Source organism: Oryx dammah, unplaced genomic scaffold (genome assembly GCF_014754425.2).
Source record: "Oryx dammah isolate SB20612 unplaced genomic scaffold, SCBI_Odam_1.1 HiC_scaffold_21, whole genome shotgun sequence".
Taxonomy (NCBI): Eukaryota; Metazoa; Chordata; class Mammalia; order Artiodactyla; family Bovidae; genus Oryx; species Oryx dammah.
Window position 1 is genome coordinate 23,640,785 of NW_024070205.1, and position 23,814 is coordinate 23,664,598.

A 23,814-nucleotide genomic window follows, 5' to 3' on the forward strand; every position below is an offset into this window, starting at 1 on the left:
AAAATCTCTTTGAGACCTTGCATGCAGTTCTTTTGTGTATATACTCAGAAATGGAATTGCTGGATCACATGGTAATTTTATTTTTAATTTTTCGAAGAACTGCCATACTATTTTCTACTGGGGCTATACCACTTAGAATTTTCACCAGCGGTGCATAAGGGTTCCAATTTCTCCACATCCTTGCTAGGACTTGTTTTCTATTTTTTTGATCATAGCTATTTATTGTGTGTGACGTTAGATTTGATTTGAATTCCCTAATGATTAGTGATGGTCTTTTCATATGCCTACTAGTCATTCTTGCCTGGAAAATCCTGCAGACAGAGGAGCCTGGTAGGCTATACAGTCCATGGGACCGCAAAGAGTCGGACATGACTGAGCGACTTCACTTTCACTTTTCACCTTCACTAGTCATTTGTATATCTTCTTCGAGGAAATGTCTGTTCAAGTGCTTCTTCCATTTTTGAATTGAATTTATTTTTTTGTTGTTGAGTTTTAGGAATTTCCAATGCATTCTGAATTTTTTTTTAATTAGAGGGTAATTGCTTTCCAGTGTTGTATTCGCTTCTGCTGTACAGCAGCACAAATCAGTCTAATCTGAATATTAATCCTTTATCAGATTTATAAATATTTTCTCTCATTTTGTGAGTTGCCTTTTTACTGTGTTGATATTCTCTGTTGATACACATAATTTTAAAAATTTTAAAGTCTTATTTGTCATGTATTTTTTCTTTTGTGTTGCTTGTGCCTGTGGTGGCATACAAAAAATCACTGCCAATCTAAAGTTGTAAAAAGAGTTTTATGATTTTAGATTTCAGTTATTGATCCATTTTGAGTTAATTTTTATATATAGTTTTAAGGAAGGATCTAAATTCATTCTTTTACATGTGAATATCTAGTTTTCTCAGGATCATATATTGAAAAAATTGTCCTTTCTCCATTGAATGGGCTTGGTACTCTTGTCAAAAATTCTTTGATCATATATGCAAAGGTTTATTTCTATATTCTGTCTGTTTTTATCTATATTTTTTGACTCCCATAGACCTGCAGTAAGTTTTGAAATCAGGAAGTGTGAGTTCTCTAGCTACTTCAGGTCCTTTGGAAATCCATGTAGATTTTAGGATGGGTTTTTATATATCTGTAAAAAAAGTTATTGGGATTTTGATAGGAATTGCATTAAATCTGTACATCACTTTGGGTAGTACTGACAACATAACGATATTCGACCTTCCTGTCCATGAACCTGGGATGTGTTTTCATTTATGTCTTTTTTCGTTTCTTTCAGCAGTGTTTAGTAGTTCTATTGTACAAGTCATCGCCTTTGTTAATTGCTAAATATTTTTTTGATGCTGGTGTTTTTCTTATTAAATTGTTCATTGTAATTGTATCAAAGATATGATATTTTTTAATTTTACTCAGTTCAAAAGACATTTTAATTTCAAACTTTATTTTGACTCATGGATTATTGAGACTTAATAGTTTTCAAATATTGTGTTTTTCTAGTTATCTTTTTGTTATTATTTTATATTATTTTTGTCTTCGTCATTTTGGTGAATTTAAAATTCTTTAAATTTTTTTTAGCAAAAGTTTCTAATATACTTAAGATGGGAGAGAATGGAATCCTTTCTAACAGTCATCTCCCAGACTCATCAGTGATCCAAATTTTGTTATACTTGCTTTATTTATACTCTTTATTCTTACTCTCTTGGGTTAAGTATTTTGAAGCAAATGCCAGGTATCTTGTCATTTCAACCATACAGTCCTAAGAATCTCTATGTCTTAAAATATGGACATTATATAACTACAGGGCTGTATCTCATCTAACACAATTAGCAGTAGCCCCTAGGAAGCATCAAATTGCTAGTATATGTTCAAATTTTCTTGATAGAATAGAAAAGCCTTAAAAAAGATATTTTTGATTCAGTTCACGAATTTGACGTTTTAACTTTTTAGAAATTAGTAAAACTACACGTGCTTTTTCATTTACATGACTAAGATTTTTATTTATGTAATGAATATTCATCTTGAAATTCAGGGCATTAGCTAAAAAGACGATTACATTAAATCTTACTGTATTCAAGCTTAACTTGGTAACAAGACAAAAATCATAGATTTATTTATTTTTCTATAGGTTGAAAATAAAAGCATTCCTAATCATGCCCTGGAATGATTAAAGTTTAAAAATGCAGAAGTTTGTGGGTTTTGCTTAACTAATTAATTAAAGTAGTAATTAACCCATTTAACAAAAATTCATTGACCACCTAGTGTAGGCGAGGCTAGGCATATAGCCATGAACAGGTCAGCTTTGATGCTTGGATTCAGGAGAACTCTCAGTTTTATTTCAGTGCTTTTATACAATAAATCATATTGACCTGCTATGTATACATTTACCTATAATTATATGGCTCTACCCAACTGAAATGTAATGCAGGTTAGAAATCTGTTGTAATATTGACTAGTGTCCCAGACCATTGTGAATTCATCCTGAATTATATTTTCTTCTCCATTTAAAAATGAACAAAAAACCAAAAACAAAATAAAAATTTCCTTCTTAACTTCATATTACAAAAGCAGCATTTCTAGTTAGAAAATGTAGGATTAGTTTTATACTTCTGCATGCATGCATGCTAAATCGCTTTGGTTGTGTCCAACTCTTTGCGACCTTATGGATTATATAGCCCACCAGGCTTCTCTGTCCACGGGATTCTCCAGGCAAGAATGCTGGAGTGGGTTGCCATGCCCTCCTCCAGGGCATCTTGGGCATCTTCCCAACCCAGGGATCGAACCTGCGTAGGTATTCAAAAAAGAATAAGAGCTATTCTTTTTTCATCATTCCTGAAAGCCATTTTAGCTTGATTTAATGCAATTCTGTTTTTTAAAAATAAGTAAACCTTGATCATAGAAAGACACTTACATCAGAACGCTATGTTTACTGAGGCAGACATTTACTGTCATAGGAAAATTTAAGATTTCAGTTTGGAAATATCTCACTTACTAAAAGTGAGATTAGTTGCATCAGAATATTTCAATCAAAATATTTCAAGCAAAAAGCTTAAAGCTGCCTTTAATTGTTTCATCTTGCATGTAAACGTCCATTTTTTCCTCTTATTTACATTGAATTAATGTTTCTGAAGGAAAAATTTCCAGTTTTAAAAGTGCATAAGGCAGAACTGATGAAGACTATACATACAGTCCATACAAGAAACATACAATCCATACAAAGAAACATACAATCCATAATATTCAAGGGATTTTGAAACTTTCACAACACTGGTGGGTTTTGGGTTTTTTTAGTTTCTCACATTCAAACACATCATTGATAACAGATTCATTTTGATAACATTCATTTTGATAACAGATGCATTTTAAAAGCTTTCAGTTCCTTGCTAATTAGAACATTTAATGAATTTCTTTGGGAAAGAGAGGTGAGACATGTTAGAGATGACGAATAATGTTAATTTGGTACATTAATTCATTGCATTATAGAAGAAATTATTCTTTCTGTAAAATTACATGAAATGCGTCCAATGTTTGGTCATTTATTGTAGTGAGAATCTCACTGAAAATAAAAGCTGAACCAGAAGCTTTTGCTTTTAAAATTTCTCATCCTTTGCTTATGGATCACATTGGGTTATTTAAAATAACATCATGTTCATAAGTCCACAAGGTGGCAGCATTTGTTTACTTTGACAATATCTCAACTATTAGACAATAGACAAGGTATGGAAATTAGTGACTTATAAGGGAGATTCATTCTCATGAATACTAGATAGTCCTCGATTAACATCAACAATTAATAGAAAGGATAGAGAACTTTTCTGACACTTAGCAGTAATGGTGCATTTTGCATTTTCTCTTAAATTAGGTATTCAGTGGCCATGAGAGAGAAATGCTTTGATGCTGCATTGTTTAAGCTTACTGAATACTCAGTAGCAGTGGCTGTTTGTTGAATTCTTGGTTTGAATTATGCATACCTAGGTTGTTTTGGTTAAAATTGTTATACTGTCCATCTGTATTTTGGAGATTATTTTAATATTTTTGTTTATATTTTCTCAAATTCTTGAAATAGAATTACATCAGGCATTAGTAAATTCATAAGAAAATGGTTATATCTTGTGGCATTTTTTTGCTGCTGGCAATGTAGTGTTTGATTACTTTTCTTCAGACACCATTGTAAGTATTTTATATGCCATTGTGTTTCACTAATTCTTTTAATCTTTATATCAGCCTTCTGGAGTAAGACATTGTCATTAATCTCATTCTACACTGGAGGAATTAAGATAGAAATTTTCTAACTTGTCCAAGGTCAACACAGTGCTACGAAATGACAGAACTAAGATTTGAACTAATATGTTCTGGGCCCTGGGTTCTGCTATTCTAGTGTCCCTTCAAGATCTGTTGAAACCTTGGGAAGGTTTCTGAAAGCGCTTTACTTTTGAGACAGCCAGAAGAAGTAGTTCTTGTGAGCTTCTGATACTTTGTATCCCAATTACGTCTAACTTGGCTTTAATAATGAAAACTTATTTTTAATTTAATGTAGATATGACGTCAATGTCACTTTTGCCATAGTTTGAAAATATTCAAATTAAATACTTATTTTTTTTTTTTGTAGTAGCCAGTTATAAGGATTGCTTTAATTTCCATTTTTAATGACAGTCAGTGCTGATCCAGATTTAGGATACCTTTTAATATATTCTTTATTGCAGAATACTGTGAATTTTAAATTTGTGCTTAAAAATAGGTTGTCTCCAGGTAATTAGTGACTTGTTTTCTGGGGAAGAAGTATGATTTTTTAGGGCTGCTTATGCAGTCCTCTGTTTTTCAGACCATATTTCTGTTACTGTCTTAAGAGTTAGTGGGCCATCTGGGGTTGGTAAGAAATGAGAGGAGTGGAAATGCAGAGCAAAGGATATTTTTTTTTCCTTCAGAATTTGGCCCAGGGCCAGTTTTTTGAAACAGTAATTTAAAACATTGTGTTCTAGGCTAGAGCTTCATCAGGGAGGGGATCTTATCTGCCTTATTCCCTGCTGCATCTAGATGTCTGGCACATGGTAGGTACTCATTAGTAAATAGTTGTTGAATGAATGCATGCATGAATGGAAAACTGTCTGCAGGCCCTGGAAGGGCCCAGAACAGGCAAGGATCTAGCAGTTGTCAACCTTCACCCGCTTTTACATATTTGCTTGCTGATAAGTATTCCTTTGAATAAAGTATCCCTAGGCTAAAAAAGAAGGCTTTAAATCACCAATGACATATGACAGAAAAATAAGTTAATGTTAACAACTTAAAATAGAGACATCCAAGCTTGTCAGCAAGTGTTAATGAGTTTCCTACTTCTGTGACAATTCAGGACACAGTCTAAAGATGAAATAAGGAACAGTCTACATTTAAGCTTTAGAAATTGCTACATACCCTCCCTACCCCATAAGCCTCTGTCCTAACTTCTTCCTCTTCGTCTCAATTCCTCTTGGTTTTCCTGTTTATTTTCTTTTGCCCTTGCTTAGGCTGAGGTTTGTCAGTAGTACGGTGAAACAATAAACTCAAATCGTTTTATGCTTATTACTACAAAGTATTGATTAGGCTAACATTTGAGATTTTAATAGGCTAGTGAAACTTTGTCAGTAATCAGAACAAAAAGCCAACAACAAAGACTTAGAATGCTACCTGCTATTCATGATAAAATTACTTACCTGGAAAAGACTAGAGTTTGTTAGACTAATGACTCTTTTCAAATAATCAAAGTAGATAAGGAATTAGAATGATTCTATTTGGTGCCAAGAGACAAAAGTACGACTAATGGCTGGAAAGTAAAAGTGAACATGTTAGTCACTCGGTCCTGTCTGACTCTGCGACCCGGTGACTGTAACCCACTGGAAGCCACATTTTAATATTAATACAGGGAAGATTTGCTCTTCTGAATTTTTTTAAAACTAAGCTCTAGGTTTTTTTTTTTTTTATAAATCTAGAAAATTTTTCCACAATCCTTAGATCAGTCATACATATTTATCTGTATTTTTTACGGTATTGTTTTTGTTTTAATTTTAATTGTACGTATTTATAATACTCTAGTGTTGAGAGTACAGATAAGAGTGATATACAACATAGTGGCAAACTTATAAGCAAATATATAGAATAAAGTGTAGTAAATGCTAAGAAGGCTTTATTGGGTACAGTATGGAGAATAGAAAGAAGCAAGAGTAGGAAGTAGGGAGATCTAATATGTAGATAGTTGTTGAGATTGGCCAGGCATAGTACATGATGCTTGCTTTTGTGGGTAAGGTCAGTGAGGCTTGGGTGAAAAAGTGTTTTAAAAATATGTGGGCACTAGGGTAGACAGAACTTGATGACTGATGGACAGTGTTGTCTTGGAAGCAGATGATAACTTCCAGGTTTTAGGCTTCAGTAGTGGGGCAGAAAAATTTGGGTGTCATTTACAGAGACAGGCATCCTGGAAGAAGGGTAGGTTTAAAGGTAACGAAGCACATGGGATCTTATGCTTAGGCTCTACGGTTATACAGAGACAAGATCTGTGAATATGGGGATTTGTACAGTTGGTAATTGACTTTGTGGTTGTAAACTCGTAGAGCTCCAACATTTAAAGCTCAGGTAGACAAAGGGAAACCAGTAAAGCAGATGAAGGAGGTTTTTAGGTGAAAACAAAAACTAGGAAAGTTTATTGCCATGCAAACCAATGAATGAGGAAAGGTGAGATAATTTATAGGATTAGATCATGTGCCAGAGAAGGCAATGGCACCCCACTCCAGTACTCTTGCCTGGAAAATCCCATGGACGGAGGAGCCTGGTAGGCTGCAGTCCGTGGGGTCGCCAAGAGTCGGGCACGACTGAACGACTTCACTTTCAGTTTTCACTTTCATGCATTGGAGAAGGCAATGGCAACCCACTCCAGTGTTCTTGCCTGGAGAATCCCAGGGATGGCAGAGCCTGGTGGGCTGCCGTGTATGGGGTTGCACAGAGTCAGACACGACTGAAGCAACTTAGCAGCAGCAGATCATGTGCAGGATTGCATCCAAAGCAACGTGAGGCTTTGCTTTCATTAGAAGGGAGGACACTTCCTCCATAATAGTAGGGAGAAAGAAGAGAATGGGTTCAGAGACAGGTGTGCTTGTATATTTAGTGACAAGGAGAGAAAAAGAGTTCTTCTCTTAAGAGTTTATGTTTTTTCCATATGTCATCTCAGAGTGACACATAGAAAGGGTGGTTAGCGTATATGTTTGTCTGTAAAAGAAAAAGATATTAGATGACTAAAATGATTAAATTTATGGACCATGGAACTTAAAAGGCATACTGAGGGAAATAAAGATAGGCAAGGTGTTGAGAAAGAGGCAAAAGTGGTGGAATCAGCCGTATGGAAGCTGAAAATAAAGGATTGTGAGAATAAACAGCAAGTAAGGGATTGTTAGTATGGAAATTGTGGTGAGAATTATTTGCATTTTTGGCAGGAAATTCTTTTTCATCTCTGTGCTCGTAACACTGGGTAATTTGCCTGATATCTAATGAGCTGTTCTGATTGTTGACCCAATCGTAGAATAAACTAAAATGCAAGGTAAAAAGTAAATAATAAATGCTTGTAGGAATCTGATAAAATGCTAAAGATGAAGTTCACTTTAGGCTGTGACTTTCAAGTTCCTGAAGGTATTGGAGGTGGTTCTTTTTATTTTTTTCTTCTGAATTTCTATAGATTATTCTTTCTCTACTTGGTCTTTAAGATAGGAAGTGACATTAATATACTTCTATTTTCTTCACTGTGTTCAAAATCCTCTCTTTGTAATGTGTTGCTGCAGTTTGCGGTGGAAGTGGTAATTGTTGAAGTCTGGCTGTCATTGTACTTGCTTAAGATTAGGGGGAAAATAAAGCTTGGTTTGCAGCTTTTCCAGATAGGTTCAGTGATAGCAGCAAGAAGGGGTAGCTACCTAGCTTGACAAGGGGAAGAAACAATGAAACAGCAAATAGGAGCTAAAAAGTAAAGCAGGTTGTTTTCTATTTAATATGATGAGGTTAAGTGGTTTGCCATATTTTAATAGATTCATTGAGATCATGAGAGATCATTGAGGTGTAATAGAGTGTCGGGCTGTTCACCTTACTATGCTCAGTGTGTTCATATAAAGATAGTAAGGGATATATTATATTTGATAGATTATGTTCATAAAGGATCAAAAGTTGGTTCTAAAATTTATTTAATTAATGTTTATTGGACACATACTCTGACTTAGAGCAATAGACTGATATGTTCAGATAATACTATTCTGTTATCCTTTAAAAATAATTTTAAATAAACATACTGCCATTGGCATAAGTGCAATATGAAATTTCATATTTGTAATTGCTTTAAAAATTTTAGTTTCAAGCTTTGCATTGATTTCATTTATATAAAAGAAGATGTTATGAATAGGAAAAATACTGACTTTTATGCTTAGTACAGGAATCAGCAAACTGTGACCCATGCGACTCAAATTTGGTCCCTCACCTATTTTCTTTTCTAACTTTTTATTTTGCATTGGGGAATAGCCGATTAACAATACTGTGGTAGTTTTAGGTGAACATCCAAGGGACTCAGCCATATATACATGTATCCATTCTCCCGCAAACTCCCCTTCCATCCATTCTGCCTCATAACGTTGGGCAGAGTTTCCTTTCAGAGTTTCTGTAGAAACTTCCAATGGGAAGTTTCCTTCCCATGGCAAGGCAAAGGTCCTTGTAGGTAGGTCCTTGTTGGTTATCCATTTTAGATATAGCAGTGGCCATCATCTATTTTTGAATGACCCAGGAACTAAGCATGGTGTTTATATTTTTAATTGGTTGGAAAAAACAAGGAAAATAATAACGTAGTGATGTATAGTAACATGACATAGCATTATATGACATGAAAATTATATGACATTTAAATTTCAGTGTCCATAAGTAGGTTTTCTTGGAACACAGTCTTGCTCATTCCTTTCCATATTGTCTCTGGCTGATTTTGAACTGCAGCAGCAGAGTTGAGTAGTTTGGAGGGAGACCCACACAGCTTCTCTGACCCTTTTACGGAAGAGTTTTGCTGACTCTTGAACTCGTGGATTTGCGTAGGCTCTAAAGAGGTACTACTCCATTTGATTAAAGCTCTGTCATATTTTGAGGGCCTTAGTGTCTATGAAAGAAAAGGGGTTTGTGTCAGATTTTCTGATCTCCTAGTGGTAACTGGCTGACTATTTTATATGCTTCATCGTTACTTAACCTAAATGACCACCTAAATGACCTATCGCTCAGCCTGTAAGCACTCCATCATGGGTTGAGTGATAACTGTAGTTTTTTAGTTCAGTCGCTCAGTCGTGTCCGACTCTTTTGAGACCCCATGAACCGCAACACACCAGGCCTCCCTGTCCATCACCAACTCCCGGAGTTCACTCAGACTCACGTCCATCGAGTCCGTGATGCCATCCAGCCATCTCATCCTCTGTCGTCCCTTTCTCCTCCTGCCCTCAATCTTTCCCAGCATTAGGGTCTTTTCATAGAGTCAGCTCTTCGCATCAGGTGGCCAAAGTATTGGAGCTTCAGCTTCAACATCAGTCCTTCCAATGAACACCCAGGACTGATCTCCTTTAGGATGGACTGGATGGATCTCCCTGCAGTCCAAGGGACTCTCAAGAGTCTTCTCCAACACCGTAGTTAAAAAACACCAGTTCTTCGGTGCTCAGCTTTGTTTATAGTCCAACTCTCATATCCATACATGACCACTGGAAAAACCATAGCCTTGACTAGACGGACCTTTGTTGGCAAGGTGATGTCTCTGCTTTTTAATATGCTATCTAGTTTGGTCATAACTTTCCTTCCAAGGGGTAAGTGTCTTTTAATTTCATTGCTGCAGTCGCCATCTGCGGTGATTTTTGAGCCCAGAAAAATAAAGTCTGACACTGTTTCCACTGTTCCCCATCTATTTCCCATGAAGTGATGGGACCAGATGCCATGATCTTAGTTTTCTGAATGTTGAGCTTTAAGCCAACTTTTTCACTCTCCTCGTTCACTTTCAAGAGACTCTTTAGTTCTTCTTCACTTTCTGCCATAAGGGTGGTGTCATCTGCATATCTGAGGTTATTGATACTTCTCCTGGCAATCTTGATTCCAACCTGTGCTTCTTCCAGACCAGCGTTTCTCATGATGTACTCCGCATATAAGTTAAATAAGCAGGGTGACAATATACAGCCTTGACATACTCCTTTTCCTATTTGGAACCAGTCTGTTGTTCCACATCCAGTTCTAGCTGTTGCTTCCTCACTGGTTTTTAGTACTCTTGTATAGATGGGGAAACAGTGTCAGAATTTATTTTGGGGGGCTCCAAAATCATTGCAGATGGTGACTGTAGCCATGAAATTAAAAGACGCTTACTCCTTGGAAGAAAAGTTATGACCAACCTAGATAGCATATTCAAAAGCAGGGACATTACTTTGCCAACAAATGTCCATCTAGTCAAGGCTATGGTTTTTCCAGTGGTCATGTATGGATGTGAGAGTTGGACTGTGAAGAAAGCTGAGCACTGAAGAATGGATGCTTTTGAACTGTGGTGTTGGAGAAGACTCTTGAGAGAGTCTTGGACTGCAAGGAGATCCAACCAGTCCATTCTGAAGGAGATCAACCCTGGGATTTCTTTGGAAGGAATGATGCTAAAGCTGAAACTCCAGTACTTTGGCCACCTCATGCGAAGAGTTGACTCATTGGAAAAGACTCTGATGCTGGGAGGGATTGGGGGCAGGAGGAAAAGGGGATGACAGAGGATGCGATGGCTGGATGGCATCATGGACTCGATGGACGTGAGTCTGAGTGAACTCCGGGAATTGGTGATGGACAGGGAGGCCTGGTGTGCTGTGATTCATGGGGTCTCAAAGAGTCGGACACGACTGAGCGACTGAACTGAACTGAATAACTGATTCTGATTTGTTCAGCAGAAGGTTTCCTATTTGTGTCTTTTAAAAATTATTTATTGAGTGGAGCTGGAAAATGCCTTGAAATAAGACAAAAGCTTGCACTCTTACTAGCTATATCATACTCATCTTTACACATGGCTGCTTTCCTACTGCTAGTCGTCGTCGTTTTTCTCTTCCCCTTTCCTCTCCCACATTCTTAGGTAATTTTTGTTGATAGCACTTAAAGTTATAAAACATTGTTCTTTGATCCATCCTTGAGAGGACTAAATTTGTTGTTCTATTATTTACATAATTTAAGTTTAATATATGTAGGATCACAAACTGGGTAGTTTTAAAAATCACCTTTGTTGAAGTCCAGTTTACAATAAAGTGTTTAATTTTGGCAATTGTATAAACCACAATCTAAATAGAGAACATTTACAAAAATTTTATTTACTGCCACTTTGCTTTTAATTCTCCAGACTCATGTCCCAGGCCACTGGCTATCTGCTTTCTGTCATCATACAGTAGTTTAGTCATTCTCGAGTTTATTATAAATAGAACCATACAGAATGTACTCCTTTGTGTCTAGCTTGTTTAGCTCAGCATGTTTTGAGATTCATCCATGTTTTCTGCATCAGTTGTTAGTTAATTATTTAGCAGTATTCCATTTAATGAATATTCCACAGTTGGTTTATCCTTCATGTGTTGATGGACATCTGAGTTCTTTCTAATTTTTGACTATTATAAATAAAGCTCCTATGAATATTCACATACTAGTTATTTGGATATCATTTTCTTATTTATTTTTCTTGGGTAAATACCTGGGATTGAAATTGCTGGGCTGTATGATTCAGTTCAGTTCAGTTCAGTCGCTCAGTTGTGTCTGACTCTTTGCAACCCCATGAATCACAGCACGCCAGGCCTCCCTGTCCATCACCAACTCCTGGAGTTCACTCAGACTCACGTGCATCGAGTCAGTGATGTCATCCAGCCATCGCATCCTCTGTCGTCCCCTTCTCCTCCTGCCCCCAATCCCTCCCAGCATCAGAGTCTTTTCCAGTGAGTCAACTCTTCACATGAGGTGGCCAAAGTACTGGAGTTTCAGCTTTAGCATCATTCCTTCCAAAGAACACCCAGGACAGATATCCTTTAAAATTGACTGGTTGGATCTTCTTGCAGTCCAGGGGACTCTCAAGAGTTTTCTCCACACCACAGTTCAAAAGCATCCATTCTTCAGTGCTCAGCTTTCTTCACAGTCCAACTCTCACATCCATACATGACCACTGGAAAAACTATAGACTTGACTAGATGGACCTATGTATCATTAGTGCTTAACATTTTAAGAAACTGCCAAACTGTTTCCCAAAGTGATTGAGTTATTTTAACATCCCAGTCAGCAGTGTAAGATAGTTCCATTTGCCTCAAACCCTCAGTAACTCTTGGCATTGTCAGTCTCTTTATTTGTGGATGTATAGATATCTGCTTGTTTTATTATGTGTTTCCCTTGTGACTAATGCTTTTTAATGTGCATATGGGCCATTTTGTGTATCTTTTATGAAGCACCTATTCAAATTTTTTGCCCATTTTTAAAAAATCAGCCTTTACTATCATTGAGTAGTGAGAATTTTTTATATACTAGAAATATGTATTGGTAGTATTTTCTCCCAGTCTGTGACTTGCCTTTTAATTAATGGTATCTTTCAAATAACATACATATTTAATTTTTATGAATTCCAGTTAGTTTTTTTAAATGATTTAGGCTCTTTCCTTTAGAAATGCTTGCCTGTCCCAAAGTATAAAGATTTTTATCCCCTGTTTTCTTCTATAATTTTAATAGTTTTTGCTTTTATGTATAAATCTATAATCCATTTCAAGTTAATTTTTGTTTAGATTTTGAAATAAAAGTTGAAAATCAGTTTTTTCCCCAGTATGGATATCCACTTATTCCAAGCATTATTTGTTTAAAAGGTGAACCTTTCCCATTGGCTTCTTTCTGTCTTTAGAACCAATTGAGCAAGGATGTATAAATGTGCTTCTTGACACTCTGTTCTGTTGCGTTTATGTGTATAACTGCTCTTTGACTGGTACTATACTCTCTTGGTTATTTTTTGTAGTTTCATAATTAGCCTTCAAATCAGGTAATGTAAATCCTACAACTTTGATATGCTTTTTCATAGTTGTTTGTTATTCTAAATTCTTTGCATTTCTCTAAACATTTTAGAACAAGAACTCTATTTTTCTGCCCTTGCCCCCTCACCCCCCAACATTCCGTGATTCCTCTGTCTGTGGAATTTTCCAGGCAGGAATACTGGAGTGAGTAGCCATTCCTTTCTCCAGGGGATCTTCCTAACTCAAGGATTGAACCCAGATCTCCCACATTGCAGGCAGATTCTTTACCATCTGAGCTACCAGGGAAGCATCCCGTTTCCCAAACAGTTCTCCACATCAGACACACATCAGAACCAACTGGCAAAAATACCCAAATAGCATGAGCACTCACAAACAATCCTCAGCGGCAGTCAGAACCCATTGGCAAAATGCCCAAATAGCACTAGCCACTCACAAATGGGAAAGTTGCCTGTATGCAAACCGGGGACTTACCCAGTCTTGGAGCTCGTCGGTTCATCCCAATTGCAAGTTTCCATCCCGCCAAGGAAAAGCGTAAGTTGGCAGCCAGTGCTGAGCATTGGAGAAACAGGAAGGATCCTCCAATGGTTTTGGCAGCTGCTAAGAATGTCCCCAAATCCCCTGCCTGCGGCTAGCTAGCCATAAGCAGCAGGCTAATATACTATCATAGCCACAGGTCTCCCCTGGAAGACCTGGAAAATCCCATGGACAGAGGAGCCTGGTAGGCTGCAGTCCATGAGGTCGCTAAGAGTCGGACACGACTGAGCAACTTCACTTTCACACATTGGAGAAGGAAATGGCAGCCCACTCCAGTGTTTTTGCCTAGAGAATCCCAGGGACAGAGGAGCCTGGTAGGTGGCCGTCTGTGGGGTCGCACGGAGTCGGACACGGCTGAAGTGACTTAGCAGCAGTAGCAGGAATGTCCCCAAATCCCCTGCCTGCAGCTAGCTAGCCATAAGCAGTAGGTTAATACACTATCATAGCCACAGCTCTCCCCTGGAAGACCCAGGAGAGCCAGCAGTAGCCAGCCCCACGTTGGGTGCCAAATCTGTTACCAAAAGGTATGCACGGGAGGTCCAGCTGCTCGCCATTCAGAAGCTACTAAGCAGGCCAGGTTGGAGGGAAGGAAAGTTTGCTTTATTTCAGATGCTGGCAACTGAGGGGGAGGGTGGTGGACATCAGTCCAAAGGCAGGCTGACTCCCCTCACCTCTTTAATTGAAAGGATTAATCTAATAAAAGTCACATTTTCTCTTTTAGATTTTTCTCAGTAGTTTTGTCCACTTGTTTCTGTAAGAAATATGAGGTGGATTTCTGATTCATTAAAGTCTTATCTGGCTAACTTATTTTGGGAACATACTTTCATATATTTTATATATGAGAAATTTCCTAGGTTATACGTTTTCACTTTAGATTACCCCTCTGTAGTGTTGAATAGGTTCTTTGTGTCATACTTGTGTTTTCTGATGAAGCATCACAGCATTAATAACATTAGTGATTTAATATTGTATTCTTATTGGTTGCTTGTAAATGCTACCTGAGGATACTAAACCGTTAGATAGATATATCTTCTACTTTTATTTCAAAAGTAAAGAATTGAAACTTTTTCTTTGCCTATAGTTCCTCCACTTTCCTAAATACGGACACATTCCAAAGAAGACACAGTGTCATAGTAACTTTTGGAACAAAAGATATTTCGCTTTTTATCTCTTGTTTTTTTTCCTCTATTAGATGTTTTTATACTATCTTTCTATTAATCTTTGCTTCAGAAGTTATTCTTAGTTTTCCAAAGTTCTCTGATAAACATCATCTATTAGATATTGTTATATTGTACATAGAAAGGTGTTTTAAGATAGATGAAGAATCTACAACTAAGTTAATTTAAGTGAGTATAAATTATAACTTGCTATAGACTTAAATGAGAAAAATTTGATAATCAGTACATTGATCTTAAAGGGCCTCCAGTTGTATCTTTAATTTTAAATCCTTTGAATAGAAAGGTATTTTTCTGTTCATTCATGTCAGACTCTTTGCAACCCCATGGACTGTAACCTGCCAGGCTCCTCTGTCCATGGAATTTTCTAGGCAGGAATACTGGAGTGAGTTGCCATTTCCTACTCTAGGGAATCTTCCTGACCCAGGAATCAAATTTACATCTCCTGCATTAGCAGGCAGATTCTCTACAACTGTGCCACCTGGGAAGCCCAGAAAGAAATGTTATCACAGTGTGAAACACTTGGCTTCACACAAGTGTTACAGAATATATGTCAGATAGTATACATATTTGTCCTAGCTATTCTGTGATAGCCAGAGGGAACAGAAAAATAAAAATGTTTCAAGTAGTTGTTTTAAAGCAACATCTTATAGCTTTGTGGAATTAAAACCCAAAAAAGCCAGTTATTATAAATAATTATACAAATATATACACAGAATTTAAATGTGGCTTCACTTTAGTGCCTATGGAATAAAATCAAGTTTATCCATTCATTCAAGACAAGGGTCAGTAAATTAAGACCTGCAAGCCAGTTTTTACTCATTGTCTAATTTTGTACAGCAAAAAGCTAAGAATAGTCTTTATATTTTAAAATGAAAATACAAAAATATAAATAAATATTAAAAAATATAAAGAATAACATTTTGTGACATGAAAATTATATGAAATTCAAAGTTCAACATCCACAAATAAACTTCAACTGAACATTGATGTTATTCTGAAGTAAAAGTAATAGATATTACAACCTATAGGTTGTAATACACATTAAAAAATTATAGAGCCCTAGCTGTAATATAAATGTAATGTACATTTTAGTATGTAAATTATTTGATATCGCTGCATTAGACGATATAATGAAGTAGTCAGATACTTGAACCTACTTATAATGAATAAGTAGAGCAGTCAGAAATGCCATGGCTAGTTTGTCTTTATATGTATAATGAGATTCATTTCTATGCTCAGATAATTATTTGTAGGTTTTTCACTTGCACAGAAATGAGTGGTAAAAATATCTTTGAATGTATAAAGTAAATTTTAAGATAGTGTAATCAATAGACTAGGAAGAAGAAATTCAAAAATAATTTTATTCTTTGCTCAGATTAGAGACTTAACCAGTTCAGTTCAGTTCGGTTCAGTCGCTCAGTCGTGTCTGACTCTCAGTGGATATTGGCAGTTTGATCTGTGGTTCCTCTGCCTTTTCTAAAACCAGCTTGAACATCTGGAAGTTCACAGTTCATGTATTGCTGAAGCCTGGCTTGGAGAATTTTGAACATTACTTTACTAGCGTGTGAAATAAGTACAATTGTGCAGTAGTTTGAGCATTCTTTGGCATAGCCTTTCTTTGGGGTTGGAATGAAAACTGACCTTTTCCAGTCCTGTGGCCACTGCTGAGTTTTCCAAATTTGCTGGCATATTGAGTGCAGCACTTTCACAGCATCATCTTTCAGGATTTGAAATAGCTTAACTGGAATTCCATCACCTCCGCTAGCTTTGTTCATAGTGATGCTTTCTAAGGCTCACTTGACTTCACATTCCAAGATGTCTGGCTCTAGGTGAGTGATCACACCATCGTGATTATCTTGGTCATGAAGCTCTTTTTGTACAGTTCTTCTGTGTATTCTTGCCACCTCTTCTTAATATCTTCTGCTTCTTTTATATCTGCACAACAAAGGAAACTATAAGCAAGGTGAAAAGACAGCCTTCAGAATGGGAGAAAATAATAGCAAATGAAGCAGCTGACAGACAACTAATCTCAAAAATATACAAGCAACTCCTGCAGCTCAATTCCGGAAAAATAAACGACCCAGTCAAAAAATGGGCCAAAGAACTAGAGATTTCTCCAAAGAAGACATACAGATGGCTAACAAACACATGAAAAGATGCTCAACATCACTCATTATCAGAGAAATGCAAATCAAAACCACAATGAGGTACCATTTCATGCCAGTCAGAATGGCTGCAATCCAAAAGTCTACAAGCAATAAATGCTGGAGAGGGTGTGGAGAAAAGGGAACCCTGTTACACTGTTGGTGGGAATGCAAACTAGTACAGCCACTATGGAGAACAGTGTGGAGATTCCTTACAAAACTGGAAATAGAACTGCCTTATGACCCAGCAATCCCACTGCTGGGCATACACACCGAGGTAACCAGAATTGAAAGAGACTCGTGTACCCCAGTGTTCATCACAGCTATAATAGCCAGGACATGGAAGCAGCCTAGATGTCCATCAGCAGACAAATGGATAAGAAAGCTGTGGTACATATACACAATGGAGTATTACTCAGCCATTAAAAAGAATACATTTGAATCAGTTCTAATGAGGTGGATGAAACTGGAGCCGATTATACACCAATACAGTATACTAACGCATATATATGGAATTTAGAAAAACACCTATACAGTGTACTAACGCATATATATATGGAATTTAGAAAGATGGTAATGATAACCCTGTATGCGAGGCAGCAATAGAGACACAGATGTATAGAACAGTCTTTTGGACTCTGTGGGAGAGGGAGAGGGTGGGATGATTGGGGGAGAATGGCATTGAAACATGTATAATATCATATAAGAAATGAATCGCCAGTCCAGGTTCGATGCAGGATACAGGATGCTTGGGGCTGGTGCACTGGGATGAGCCAGAGGGATGGTACGGGGAGGGAGATGGGAGTGGGGTTCAGGATGGGGAACACGTGTACACCCCTGGCGGATTCATGTTGATGGATGGCAAAACCAATATAATATTGTAAAGTAATTAGCCGCCAATTAAAATAAATAAATTTAAATTTAAAAAATATATATCTTCTTCTTCTGTTAGGCCCATACCATTTCTATCCCTTATTGAGCCCATCTTTGCATGAAATGTTCCCTTGTTATCTCTAATTTTCTTGAAGAGATCTCTAATCTTTCCCATTCTGTTGTTTTCCTCAAGAGACTTAATGCTGCTGCTGCTGCTAAGTCGCTTCAGTTATGCCCAACTCTTAGCGACCCCATGGACTGCAACCTACCAGGCTCCTTCGTCCATGGGATTTTCCAGGCAAGAGTACTGGAGTGGGTTGCCATTGCCTTCTCAGAAGAGACTTAACAGATGCATTTAATCCTTTCTTTCTTTCTATGATAACTCTTAAAGTCGTAAAAATAGCCATTAGACAGAAATACTACAGTTCCCATTTATAAAACTAGCACATAGAAAGCAGAAAGAAATCAAATGCTGAAAAAATATTTTTAATTAAAAATGCAGTTAAAAATGCATACCACAACATAAAAGAGAATTGAAAGCAAATGTGTCCTTGATAAATAACTGTAAATAGGCTAAACTTCCCATCAAAAGGGAGATATTTTCGCATTAGATCACAGTATGAAGCATAGATTTGTTCTGTATATAAGAGTTCTTAAAACTTGGAGCTGTAAATGTTGAAAGTAAGGTTTAATTTCAGCTAGAAGCGTTAAATTTCATTTTCTCTTCATATTTCCTCCTGCCCTGGCACTTCATAATGATTAGGGTTCAGTCCATGATGAAGTTTAAGTAGTTATAAATATCATTATATTTGGAAAATTCCTTTGTTAGCTGTAAGACAAAATAAAAACACAAGTTGTATGAGACTTTAAATCAGATCAGATCTCAGTTCATGACAGATTTCATCAAGAGGCTCTTTAGTTCCTCTTCATTTTCTGCACTTCTAATAAATGTGGGAAAGAGATTATTAAATAAATCGGTTTCCTCAGTAATGATGTAGAAAAATACAAATTTACATTTCTTCTCATAGTTTTGAATAAATTCCAGGTGGGATGAATATTTAAATAAAAAAAGAAAAGAAACTGATAACATATTAGAAGAAAGTATATGATATAAGTTCTTAAATCCTATGAGAGAAAAATAGAGCAGAGGGAGATAGTTCAGGGAAGCAGGGGACAGAGAGTAGAAAGCTTCCATTTGAAAAAGATTAGACCACTTCAGGATCAGAGACTAGTCAGGTGCACTGCCTCTGAAGTGGGATTAGGTTTGGAATTTCCTAGTTTTACCTTGAGGCCTCACTTACACTGTTTTATAATCACTTTGCCTTTTTCATGAGACCAAGTCAGAAGCCATTAAAGAATTTTGAACCAAAGGAATGGTGATTTGACCTGTTTGCAAACAGACTGTAAGGGTCCAATATGGAAGCAGGGAGCCAGTAGGGAGCCTATTTAATAATATAGACATGGAATAATGGATGAGAGTGGTGGCAGTGAGCCAGTGAAAAGTGGTTACAGTCTATATGTATGTTGAAGGTTGAGCTGAAAGAGTTGATGTTAAAGTTAATTAAAAGAGAAATGAGGTTAGTAAATAAGATGAGGAAAGTGTTTGATAGGGGATTCAGAAACTCAATGTAGTATGAATTAAGACGCCTGTTAGCTTAAAATTGAGCTGTCAAATAGGCGTGAGCCAGTAGTACAGAGAGAGGGCTGATACGTGAGATAGCATTTGGTGGTCATTCAGTTCAGTCCAGTCGCTCAGTCCTGTCCAACTCTGCGACCCCATGAATCGCAGCACGCCAGGCCTCCCTGTCCATCACCAACTCCCGGAGTTCACTCAAACTCATGTCCATCAAGTTGGTGATGCCATCCAGCCATCTCATCCTCTGTAGTCCCCTTCTCCTCCTGCCCCCAGTCCCTCCCAGTATCACAGTCTTTTTTAGTGAGTCAACTCTTCGCACGAGGTGGCCAAAGTACCAGAGCTTCAGCTTTAGCATCATTGCCTCCAAAGAACACCCAGGGCTGATCTCCTTCAGAATGGACTCTCAGGAGTCTTCTCCAACACCGCAGTTGAAAAGCATCAATTCTTTGACGCTCAGCCTTCTTCACAGTCCAACTCTCGCATCCATACATGACCACAGGAAAAACCATAGCCTAGATGGACCTTTGTTGGCAAAGTAATGTCTCTGCTTTTCAATATGCTATTTAGGTTGGTCATAACTTTTCTTCCAAGGAGTAAGCATCTTTTAATTTTAGTGTATAGATTAAAACCTAAAGATTAGATGAGATTCCCAAAGAAGTCCATGGAGATTCAAAGGAGATGAGGAGCCAGAACTGAACTAGGGGGTACTTGAGTATGAAAGTGGACCCAGGAGGAGGGATGAACAATGTAGGCTATGATGGAGCTGCTAGTGAGGTAGGAGAAAACTAAAGTGTTGAGGAAGAAGGAGTGATCATTTTAGTCAGCTCTTAATTTTTTTTTTAAATTTTTAATCAGAAGATAATTGCTTTACAATGCTGTGTTGGTTTCTCCTGTACAGCAGCATGGATCAGTTCTTAGTATGCATATGTCTGCTTCCTTGTGAGCCTCCCTCACGAGGCTTCCTCCCACCCCACCATCCCACATCTATAGGTCATCACAGAGCACTGAGCTGTGTTCCCTGTGCTATACAACTGCTTCTTGCTAGCTATCTGTTTACACATAATGGTTTATACATACGGAGAAGGCAATGGCACCCCACTCCTGTACTCTTGCCTGGAAAATCCCACGGACGTAGGAGCCTGTTTAGGCTGCAGTCCACGCGGTCACGAAGAGTCAGACACAACTGAGCGACTTCACATTCACTTTTCACTTTCATGCACTGGAGAAGGAAATGGCAACCCATTTCCAGTGTTCTTGCCTGGAGAATCCCAGGGACAGGGGAGCCTGGTGGGCTGCCCTCTATGGGGTCGCACAGAGTCGGACACGACTGAAGTGACTTAGCAGCAGCAGCAGTGTATATGTATGTCAATGCTGTTCTCCCAATTTGTACCCTCCCCCCTTGCCTCACTGTGTCCATAAGTCCATTCTCTATGTCTGCATCTCTATTCCTGCCCTGGAAATAGGTTCATTAGTACCATTTTTCTAGATTCCATGTGTGTGTGTGTACATGCACATGCACATAAGTACTCAGTTGTGTCCAATTCTTTGCAGCCCCCATGGGCTGTGGCCCACCATGCTCCTCTGTCCATGGGATTTTCCAGGCCAGAATACTGGATTGGGTTGCAAGTCTCTTCTCCAGGGGATCTTGCCAACCCAGGGATCAAACCCAAGTCTCTGGGGTGTGCTGCATAGGTCACCTGGGAAACCCAGATTCCATATGTACATGTTAATATATGATATTTGTTCTTCTCTTTCTGACTTAGTTTACTGTGTATATCAGGCTCTAGGTTTATCTATCTCAGTTCAACTAACTCAAATTTGTTCCTTTTAATGGCTGAGTAATATTCCATTGTATATATGTACCACAACTTCTGTATCCGTTCATCTATTAATAGACATCCAGGTTACTTCCGTGTCCTGACTATTGTAAATGGTGCTGCAGTGAACACTGGGGTGCATGTGTCTTTTTGCATTATGGTTCTCTTAGGGTATATGCCCAGTAGTGGGATTGCTGCATGATATGGTAGTTTTATTCCTAATTTTTTAAGGAATCTCCATACTTTTCTCCATAGAAGCTGTATCAATTTACAGTCCCACCAACAGTGCAAGAGAGTTCCCTTTTCTCCACGTCCTCTCTAGCATTTATTGTATAGGTGTTTTGAAGATGTCCATTCTGACTGGTGTAAAGTGATACCTCATTGTAATTTTGATTTGCATTTCTCTAATAATAAGCAATGTTGAACATCTTTTCATGTGTTTGTTGGCCACCTGTATGTCTTCTTTGGGAAAAAAAAATGTTTGTTTAGGTCTTCCACCCATTTTTTTATTGGGTTGTTGGGTTGCTGATATTGAGCTATATTAGCTTAAGCCAGCTCTTGTTGATATTCGGGTAAGATAAATATTCAGATTTGACTCTTAGATTTAGCAGACAGCAGGTCATTGTTGACCTTAGTACAGCATTTTCTGTGTGTGTGTGTGTGTGTGTGTGTGTGTGTGTATGATAAACTATGGAGAGCAAAATAATCTGCTGAGAGTGATTAAGAGGAAAGAGATATGGGAAAGTTGAGAAGAATAGAGAAATTATGTACCTTTTTTTAAAAGCAAATAGTGTGGGACAAATTTTTAGCAAATTTTATGGGACCGGGGATATTTATCATAAACCTGAGCAGTGTGAGAGCTCCACTTGAGGATAGTGGTCATGATCAGAACATGTTTTTTTTTTTTCTTTCTCTAGCCATGTTCAGCCATGCCATTTCAAGTGTAGAGTGAGTAGAGAGTTAGATGGTTGTGTGAGGTGGAGGTGAGCAGAATAAAAGATCTTTGGAGAAAGGAAAGTCCAACTGATAGACCAGGATATTAGAATCTGTGGGATTGTTGAAGTTACTAAGAATTATGACAAGGGCAGATTTGGAGAGAGTGATATTGAGCTAAAAATTAAAATTTCCAAGAACTCATGGATTGGTAGAAGGAGTAATAAGGAGCAGTATTATGTGATACAAGTTAACAGGATATTTTGACCTGGGAGGTTTTAGGGAGGAGAAAGAATACCTGGGGAAGTTGTGCATAGCAAGGAGGACTCTGACTTTATATCTAAGTGTGTTTTAATGTGGAATGTGAGAGGACCTCAGAGGAATCAGCATTTTCAGGGAAAAGTTGGGTTTTAGTTAGATTTAGAAGATAATGAAACATTTGGAGACAAAATTGAAATTATTAGTGGTGTTGATCTGGATCGAGAGAGGTTTAGCTTTGTTTAACTATATTAACAAGGTATGATTTTTGACGTAGCACTTCATAATCCAGGTATATTTAGGGATATTCTGGCATATGTGAAAAATGACATGGATAGAAAGGTATTTATTTCATTGTAGTATTGTTGTTAACAGTAAAAAAAAAAACAAAAAACTAGAAAGTAAATGTTCCTCATTAGACTTCTTAAATAATTTATGATATGCCCATATGCTGGAAATCTGTGCAACCACTGAGGAAAAAAATGAGGTATCCCTAATATGTACTGATATAGCATGATTGTCAAGATACTATTATATCATCCCATGTGTTAAAAAAAAGACTGTGAATACCCATATGTTTGTTCATGTCTAGCAGGATGCACGAACTGTAACTATTGATTGTCTCTAGCGAGGCCGGTCAGGTGCTTATTTGGTAAAATTGGGAGGGAGACTAGCTTTTGTCTGTACACTTTTTGAACCATTGCCTATATACGTAGTTTTAAAAAATAAAATAAGTTTTAAGAAAAGCTTCAAGCCAGGTTGTGATAAACCTTTCTTAATAGTTGAAGTTTGAATTTTACATGGTAGTAAGTGTTGGCATGCTACAGTTCACAGCAGCACAAAGAGTCAGAAATGACTTAGCCACTGAACAACAACATCAACAACAAAGTGATGATAATTATGTGAAAAGAGCTGTAATTTTGGAAATTTTCCCTAATAACCACCCTTCAAATGGATTAGAAAAGATAAAAGTCAGGACCGGCAGACTTGTAAGGAGGCTGTTGCAGTAGCCCAGGTTTGTATTAGTGCATATTTCTGCACATTTCTCAAATGTGTTTTGGTTTAACATCCTAGTTTTCCATCAGCTTGGTCAATGTTTGGCAGATAGCAGGCACACCCATACGAATATTCTCATATGGATGAGAATATCCAAGCATCATACATTTTCTTCCAGTGAGTCTTAGTAATCATTGACTCTTGAATTCCTGTGTCATATTTTGTTCCTATTGTTTGGCATTGCTTATTTTAGTAATGAATGACCTTGCCCACTAATTATAAACCCTACTAGGCTACCGTACTCTCTTTTTTCTCTCTCTGTTTAAATTGTTGTACAGGATGAATTATGATGTTATTACTACTACTATCATATGTATGCCATGAGTAGATACCATTTTTATGTTATTATTGTTTATTTTG

At 37.4% G+C, this 23,814-nt stretch overlaps 1 protein-coding gene and 1 long non-coding RNA gene across 4 annotated transcripts in view; one reads left to right on the forward strand and one right to left on the reverse strand.

Moving 5' to 3' along the window:
• Nucleotides 1-23,814, forward strand: part of COP1 (COP1 E3 ubiquitin ligase) — a 226,819-nt gene that overhangs the window by 110,771 nt on the left and 92,234 nt on the right. The gene's annotated exons all lie outside the window — the stretch shown is intronic.
• LOC120880545 lies at nt 32-13,808 on the reverse strand. The gene is made up of 3 exons (XR_005725056.1): nt 13,793-13,808; nt 9,015-9,025; nt 32-114 (listed from the first exon to the last, which is right to left on the reverse strand). It is a non-coding gene; the product is annotated as an uncharacterized LOC120880545 (long non-coding RNA).